Source organism: Phyllobates terribilis, unplaced genomic scaffold (assembly GCF_046119375.1).
Source record: "Phyllobates terribilis strain yellow unplaced genomic scaffold, ASM4611937v1 Scaffold_5__5_contigs__length_657084704, whole genome shotgun sequence".
Taxonomy (NCBI): Eukaryota; Metazoa; Chordata; class Amphibia; order Anura; family Dendrobatidae; genus Phyllobates; species Phyllobates terribilis.
Genome location: NW_027362765.1, coordinates 630318788 through 630326677, shown reverse-complemented (window position 1 = coordinate 630326677; position 7890 = coordinate 630318788). Strand labels below are relative to the sequence as shown.

The 7890-nt window shown below is 45.8% G+C and overlaps 1 long non-coding RNA gene across 1 annotated transcript; it reads right to left on the bottom strand.

Moving 5' to 3' along the window:
* Window positions 1–613: 613 nt before the first annotated feature.
* LOC141271373 (uncharacterized) lies at window positions 614–7637 on the bottom strand. The gene is made up of 2 exons (XR_012321923.1): window positions 7106–7637; window positions 614–982 (listed from the first exon to the last, which is right to left on the bottom strand). It is a non-coding gene; the product is annotated as an uncharacterized lncRNA (long non-coding RNA).
* Between the last annotated feature and the right edge of the window lie 253 nt (window positions 7638–7890).

The following is a 7890-nucleotide window of genomic DNA, read 5'->3' as shown; positions in this document are numbered from 1 at the left end:
ACAGTCTGGCCAGGACTTGTTAATAATGATGCTAACATGTGCCCATACCATGGCCATACTATTAAGGTCTTCAACTTAGGGCTTAAATAGCATTGCAATAATTCCATGTACATGAGGCAAAAATATGGGGCAAACAGTACTTAAACTTTGATTCAAAATGGTGTCGACTTGTAAATTGGAATTGCGTAAAAACTCTTTATCCAAAATAAACAAGTCATTTATATCAACTGGTGAAAGCTTTCCTGATTTCTCCAAAAAATATCAATAAATAAAATGGTCAATGTTTGTGAATCATCTGATGTCGAACAAGATGTGGCTTCTGAGTGAAGCATTTCCCACACTCTGAACATGAAAATGGCTTCTCCCCAGTGTGGATTCTCTGGTGTTTAATGAAGTCAGATTTTTGTGAAAAACATTTACCACATTCTCCTGTATGGATTCTCATGTGTTTAACAAGAGACAATTTATGCACAAAGCTTTTTGGACACTCAGAGCATCGAAATTGTGGGTCATCTGTGTGAATTCTCTGATGGTCCAAAAGAGTTGATTTCCATGTGAAACATTTCCCATACTCAGCACATTGAAATGGCTTCTCACCTGTGTGAATTCGTCAATGTTGAATAAGATTGGCTTTCGAAGTAAAGCATTTCCCACACTCTGAACATGAAAATGGTTTCTCCCCCATAAGAATTCTCTGCTGTACAATAAGGTTTGCCTTCTGTCTGCATTCAGAACATGGATACATTTTGCCCTCCGCATGATGCTCACTTTGTGAATCAATATGTGACAGATCAAGAGAATATTCCTTTTGATTAGATTGATTACACAGCAAATATGTACTGTGGACAACTGGGCCTATATCTGGTATAGTGGCAATTTCTCCTAGAGAAATAAGAGGATTAATAGTTTGTTTCACAAGCAGAAGACAAACGGAGATCATGACCATTTTGGATATCACTGTCTTTCTCTTGACCTAACGAATCTAAAAAAAAAAGAAAAATATTATTAATTGTGCATACAGATAAAAATACTCCTAGATGGTACAATTTATGGAAGTGATGGAGAAATATTTGGCAGCCTTTAACTTTATGTGATAAACATGTACACTGCACGTTGGGTTTGGTTAGGCTTGGGCGATTTTGCCAAATATTAAAATCAATTTTTTTCAATCTTAAAGGGGCTGACCGGCCTTAGGCTACAAGCCTACAGTCACTTTATTTTACTTGAGACTTCTGAATCCTCACATCTTGCACACTGCATGCTGTGAGGGTTCTCAGGTGCCGGGAGCGGTGGGCACGTGACTGAAAATATGTAATTAGCATACATGAGGTCACCTGCTGACTAGATGGTTAAGGCCTCCTTTGCTGTATTGAGAGAGATCAGACACAGTCTAATTGGAATGTGGCCGGAAGTATGCAAATCACATACTTGTGGCCACATGACCGCCCGCTCACAACATCGGAGAATCCTCACAGTGCGTGCAATGTGAGGATTCACAAGTCTGCAGTCACAAGTTATTTGCTTGACTATATTCTAAACATTGAATGAAGAGAAGTCGGCCTAAAGGTACCGTCACACTTAGCGACGCTACAGCGATCCCGACAACGATACGACATGGCAGGGATCGTTGCTGCGTCGCTATGTGGTCGCTGGTAAGATGTCAAATAGTCAGATTGTAACGGGTCCGGGAGGCGGAACCTCTGAGCTACTATACAAGGGGGCGGCCCTTGTAAGGGAGCGGGTGGCAGTCTCTAGGTAAGGGGTAGGTACGACCTGTGATGGCAGAGCCTCCGGGTAGGCTAGCAGGCAGATGGTAGATGTGTGCTCCCAGGTGAGCAAGCGAGAGTCTCTGGAATAGCAGGTGGTCACGGCACGTGACGGCGGAACCTCCGGGCTGGCAGGCAGGTAGGTAACGGAGAAGCGCTCCCAGGTGAGCGGGCAAGAGTCTCTGAGATAGCTGGTGGTCACAGCACGTGACAACGGAGCCTCCGGGCTGGCAAGCAGGCAGATAACGGAGAAGCGCTCCCAGGTGAGCGGGCAAGCTGGTCCATAGACAGACTGACCGGAGTAGTAAGGCAGACCGTCGGACCTCAGGCAAGCAGGCAGGTAGCTGATATGCGCTCCCAGGTGAGCGGGCAGGCTGGTCCTTTAGACAGACTGACAGGAGTAGAAAGGCAGACCGTCGGACCTCAGACTGGCAGACAGGTAACAAGTATTCAGGCAGGAATCAGGCAGGTAACTAGCAGGAAACTGGCAGGAAACTGGCAGGTAACTGGCAGGTAACTGGCAACGGGACCTGAGGGCTGAAGCTCAGGTGAGACACAGGTGCAAACAACATTGCTCGGGCACCTCCATTTTGGAGGAGGTGCCTTATATATGATGAAGTCCTCCGGCCATTGGCCGGGGACTCCTTAGGACGGCGCGCGCGGCCCCTTTAAGAGGAGGGGAGCGCGCGCGCGCGCGCCCTAAGCACAGGGGCCGGGAAGGAGCGCGCGCTGAGAGCAGAGCGGGAGGAGGACGCCGGGAAGGAGCGCGCGCTGACAGCAGAGCGGGGAGAGGACGCCGGGCACGGAGCAGAGCGGTGAGGGGAGCAGCGTCCCTGCCTAGCAGAGGGCAGGGACGCCAGCGCTACACAGATATTCCCAACGATACGGCGACCCATAGCGACCTGTATAACGATGTCGGCGGTCGTTGGGACCCTGTCACATAGCAGCTACTCTGACGATTCAGACCTCAATGAGGGACGACTTCTCAGTTCTGAGTCGCCAACGAGGTCGTTGGTAAGGTGTCAAACACACCGATGCATGCTACCCAGCGAGACCTCAGCGATCAAAAAATGCTCCAGGCCATTTCGACACGACCAGCGATCTCACAGCAGGGGCCTGGTCGCTGCTACGTGTCAAGCGTAGCGAGATCGCTGCTGAGGTCGCTGTTGCGTCACAAAACTTGTGACTCAGCAGCGATCTCGCTTAGTGTGACGGGGGCTTTAGGCTACAAGTGACTGCAGACTTGTAGCCTAAGGCTGACTGCTCTTCATTCAATGTTTAGCATTTATTCAAGCAAAAGCAACAGTGAGGATATTATATTACAACACTTAGATGTCTGGATGTGAATCATCCCTGAGGTAAGGTAAAATACTTGTTAGAAAGCTCACCACAATCTTTCAAGGATTCTCTTTGCCCTTTCTTCTCCTTGCCCCTCACTCCCCTTTCTATTGAGTATAATGGTCTGTTTTACATAATGTTACAGTGAGACTGCACTCGTTCTTCTGTAAGCAAGACAGATTTGAGCTCTCAGTTCAGAGTAGATGACAAGTTCATGAGGCAAGGGGGAGAGGCCGTGGATTTCTTTGATATATTACAAAGTTTCCTATATTCAACTGTATTATTGATTTTTGCAAAATTTGTTGAAAGTACAGTTCCATTTTAAGGACGATTTCTATTTGAATCTCGATTTTCTTGCTTTAAAAAGGGAACCTGTAACCATTTTTTCCAATATAACCTGCGGTCATCACCTTTCAGCCCCATGTGACAGTATTCTATAATGTTGTACATATGACTCCAATTTGCCCTGCAAGGCAAAAAAACACCTTTTATTATACTCGCATATGAGACGGTCTGGTCATCCACACGAAGCATACAAGGAGGACGGCATTACAAGAAGGCGTCACCAGACCAAGACCAGCAACGCCCATCGGACCAGACCGCCCTGTAGGCGACTATAATAAAAGGTCTTTCTTTTTGCCTGTTTTTGCAGGAAGAATTGTTGTCATATATATAGCATTATAGAATGCTGTCACATGGGCTGAAAGGTGGTGGCCGTAGGTTATATACATAAAAAATGATGACAGGTTCCCTTTAAAAAACGTCCATTTTAAATCCAGAGAAGATGACATCGTTTCTGGATTGTGTTGATATGTGGCTTTTTCTTGCATTTGTGGATTACATGGCTAACTGTGTTGACATCTTCCTTGTCCCTTGTGCACATGGATTTCTCCAGAATATCTGAATCTTATGATATTAAGTACTGTAGATGGTGGGGATATTCAATGCCTTTGCAATTTTATGCTGAACATTTTTATGAAATGCAGTTGTACACAGATTGGTGAACCTCTGACCATCTTTGCTTATGTCACATTCTGCCTCTCTAACATGTTTTTTTTTATACACAGTCATGTGAATTAGATGAAAATTGACCCTCCAGCTGTTTTTCTTTAGTCCACTTATTTTTTCAGCCTTTTGTTAACCCTGTCCCAACTCTCTTGAGAGGTCTTGTTGCCATGAATTTCTAAATTAGTCAGACATTTTTCTGTTTGAAAAAGAATTAACTTTCACCTTCTGATCTGTTCTCTGTTCTGAATAAAAAAAAACTGTAAAAGAAATCTAAAATCACTGCTTTTTTTGTTTTCTCTACATTTTACACAGCATCCCAACCTCTTCAGAATTGGGATATATGTGTTTGTGTGTGATATATTATATATACAGTGGGGAAAATAAGTATTTGATACACTGACGATTTTGCAAGTTTTCCAGCCTATAAAAAATGAAGAGGTCTGTAATTTTTATTATAGGTACACTTCAACTTTGAGAGAGAGAATGTAAAAGTAGCAAATCCAGAAAATCACATTGAATGCCTTCTAAATAATTAATTTGCATTTTATTGCATGAACTAAGTATTTGATACAATAGAAAAACATAACGTAATATTTGGTACAAAAACCTTTGTTTGCAATTACAGAGGTCAGACATTTCCTGTAGTTCTTGACCAGGTTTGCACACACGGCCGCAGGGATTTTGGTCCACTCCTCCATACAGATCTTCTCCAGATCTTTCAGGTTTCGGGGTTGTCGCTGGGAAACATTGATTTTCTGCTCCCTCCAAAGATTTTCTATTGGGTTCAGGTCTTGAGACTGGCTAGGCCACTCCAGGACCTTGAAATGCTTCTTACGGAGCCACTCCTTAGTTGCACTGGCTGTGTATTTTGGGTCATTGTCATGCTGGAACACCCAGCCATGCCCCCTCTTCAATGCTCTTACTGAGGGAAGGAGGTTGTTGGCCCAAATCTCGCGATACATGACCCCATCCATCCTCCCTTCAATTCGGTGCAGTCGTACAGTCCCCACTCCCATGGGCATGGGGAGGAGTGAATATTCATTATCTTTAGTAGCGGGGCATACGTGATCACTGAGTCGCAGGAGGAAGCCGCGTCTGCGACTGCCGGTGTGAGCTATTAAAGAAAATGAATATTCATTCCTCTCCACGCCCATAGTCCAGGCAAGGAGAGGAGTTAATATCCCAGCAGCTGATAGAGTGTGAGGGTGCATGACAGTGAGATCAGCTGCTGGCAGAACAGGACGCAGCGCTGGAGCAGAGGGAAGGAAGGTGAGTAGAATTTTTTTTTTGTGTGTGTATCCAGTGATGGGGGCCATGCATACCAGGATGGGGATGAGGGGGCCATGCATACCAGGATGGGAATGAGGGGGCCATGCATACCAGGATTGGGTATAGGGAGCCATGTATACCAGGATGGGGATGGGGTGCCATGTATACCAGGGATGGTGGGCCACGCATACCAGGATGAGGATGGGGGGGCATCACGCATACCAGGATGGGGATGGGGGGGGGGGGCTATGCATACCAGGATGGGGATGGGGGGGCCATGCATTCCAAAATGGGGATGAGGGGTCGCATGCATACCAGGATGGGGATAATGGGGCCAATGCATACCAAGATGGAAATTAGGGGACCATGCATACCAGGATTAGGATGGGGGTCTTTTATACCAAGATGGGGACGTATATATACCATGATGGGGTATATTAGTACAGAAATGGGGGACATTACCCCTATAACAGTGTTAACAGCGCGCACACACACACACACAGTGAATATATTATGCACACACATATAAACATTCCACCACAGTGAAATTTCAACACAAAGAAGTTGAAGTCACAGAATTATGAAAATCACAGTATTGATAGACATGTTAAGGATATGTAGAAGATAAAAAAAAATTTCACAATTTTTTCAAACATCTCGATTTTGTCCAGTATAGAGTATGAGCACCATGGGCAGAAATACACACAGTCACACGCCTCGATGTACTATCAATGAGGTTTTAAATGGTTGTCTGGGGAATGTTCTGTCACTTTGCACATAGGCACACATGTCATCAAGATTTACTGCTGGTAGCTCCCTGTGCAATTGCCAAGCAATGACATCCCAGATGTATTAGCACAGCAAAAAGGGCAACAGTATGTACCTGCCCAGTTCACAGAACTAATGGAATTTTAAATACCAAGCTACCCCACCTCCTCCTTGAATTGGTAGGTTGAGAGTGTTTGTCTCATCAGTATTTTGCACCTGTGTTGCCGCCATCTTTATAATATGGGTTTGCTGTATCCTGCATTAGTTCTGTGACCTGGGCATGTAAATGCTGTCTTAATTCGTGAATTTTGGGGGAATTTTAATTCTTCTTTCTGCGGTCTTGCTTTTAATACTGACGTCCCAGATGTAATCAATGGGAGAGAAGTCTGGAGACGCTGCAGGCCATGGTAGTACATTTAGGCCACACAGAATGCTCACAGTAGTACAAGCAACATGCAGCCTGGCGCTGTCATGTTGAGAAACGGCTCCTAGTACAACTTGGAGAAATGGCCGTACCACTGGTTCCACCACCAAATCGATGTAACGCTGAGCTGTTAGTGCACCTGGAATGAAAACTAGAGGGGTCCAGTAACCGCTCAATATGACACCCCAAGTGGCCTCCAGACCAATTTCAAGACAAAAGCTGCAAAAAATGGATGCTGGCACGTTTTGGCCGGCTGAATTAAGAGCCTTGGGATTCCAAAATGGTTTTTATTAATACCAACATGTTTCTGTGCTGGACCGGTACCTTTGTCAAGGTATAAAAACCAAGTGAGCAGGGTATAACAACTGGAGGCTTTAAATAGGAAAAATAGCTCCAAAAAGCATGAGAACCACCTCTAAAGGGGGCCATGGCCAGATTGCCCTCATTATAATGTTTTCTGCACTGCCCGCATGACAATGTAGCAGACGCGAACACGCAGCACACTCTACGTGGCCACGTCTGCTTTACTCACGTCCCGCAGAGCCCCTGGGATTCCCGGCTGTCTTCTGCAGCTCAGGACATGTCCGGTGCTCGGTGATGGCTCCGCCTCTCTGCTCCTGTTGTGCTGCCTTTCAATGCTTCCTGTTCCCGCCTGCTGGCAGCTCCTGGTGATGGTAAGATGCAAATAGCATCCTGTGCTGTGAAAGAGGGAATTGGGCAGGTTACCCTGGGGGCCGTGGGATATGTTACCCTGTGGGCTACTAGTGGCTGCATAGTATATTATCCTGGGGTCTACAGATTATTGTTATCCTGTGGGGTTGTGGGCCGCATGGAGCAATGTGCGGGCTCATACTGTATATAGGGAGCTATGTGGGCTCATACTGTATATACGAGGCTATGTGTGGGCTCATTGTATACTGGGGGCTATGTGAGGACTCGGACTTTATGTAGGGGCTCAAATTATATGTATAGAGCTGTGTGGGGGCTCATATGTATAGGGCTTTGTGGGGGCTCACATTGTATGTACGGGGCTATGTGGGGGCTCATACTGTATATAGGGGGACTGTGTGGTGTCATTGCATGTAGGGGGTTGTGTATGGATTCATACTGTATAAAGGGAGTTATGTGGGCGCTCATACTGTATCTATGTGGCTATGTGAGGGTTCTTACTGTATCTAGGTAGCTATGTAGGGGCTCATGCTGTATATTGGGGGCTATGCAAGTGCTCATATTGTATGTAAGGGGCTATGTGTGGGCTCATACTGTATATAGGGGGCTGTGTTGGGGCTCATATTGTATGTGGGGGCATATTGCCTG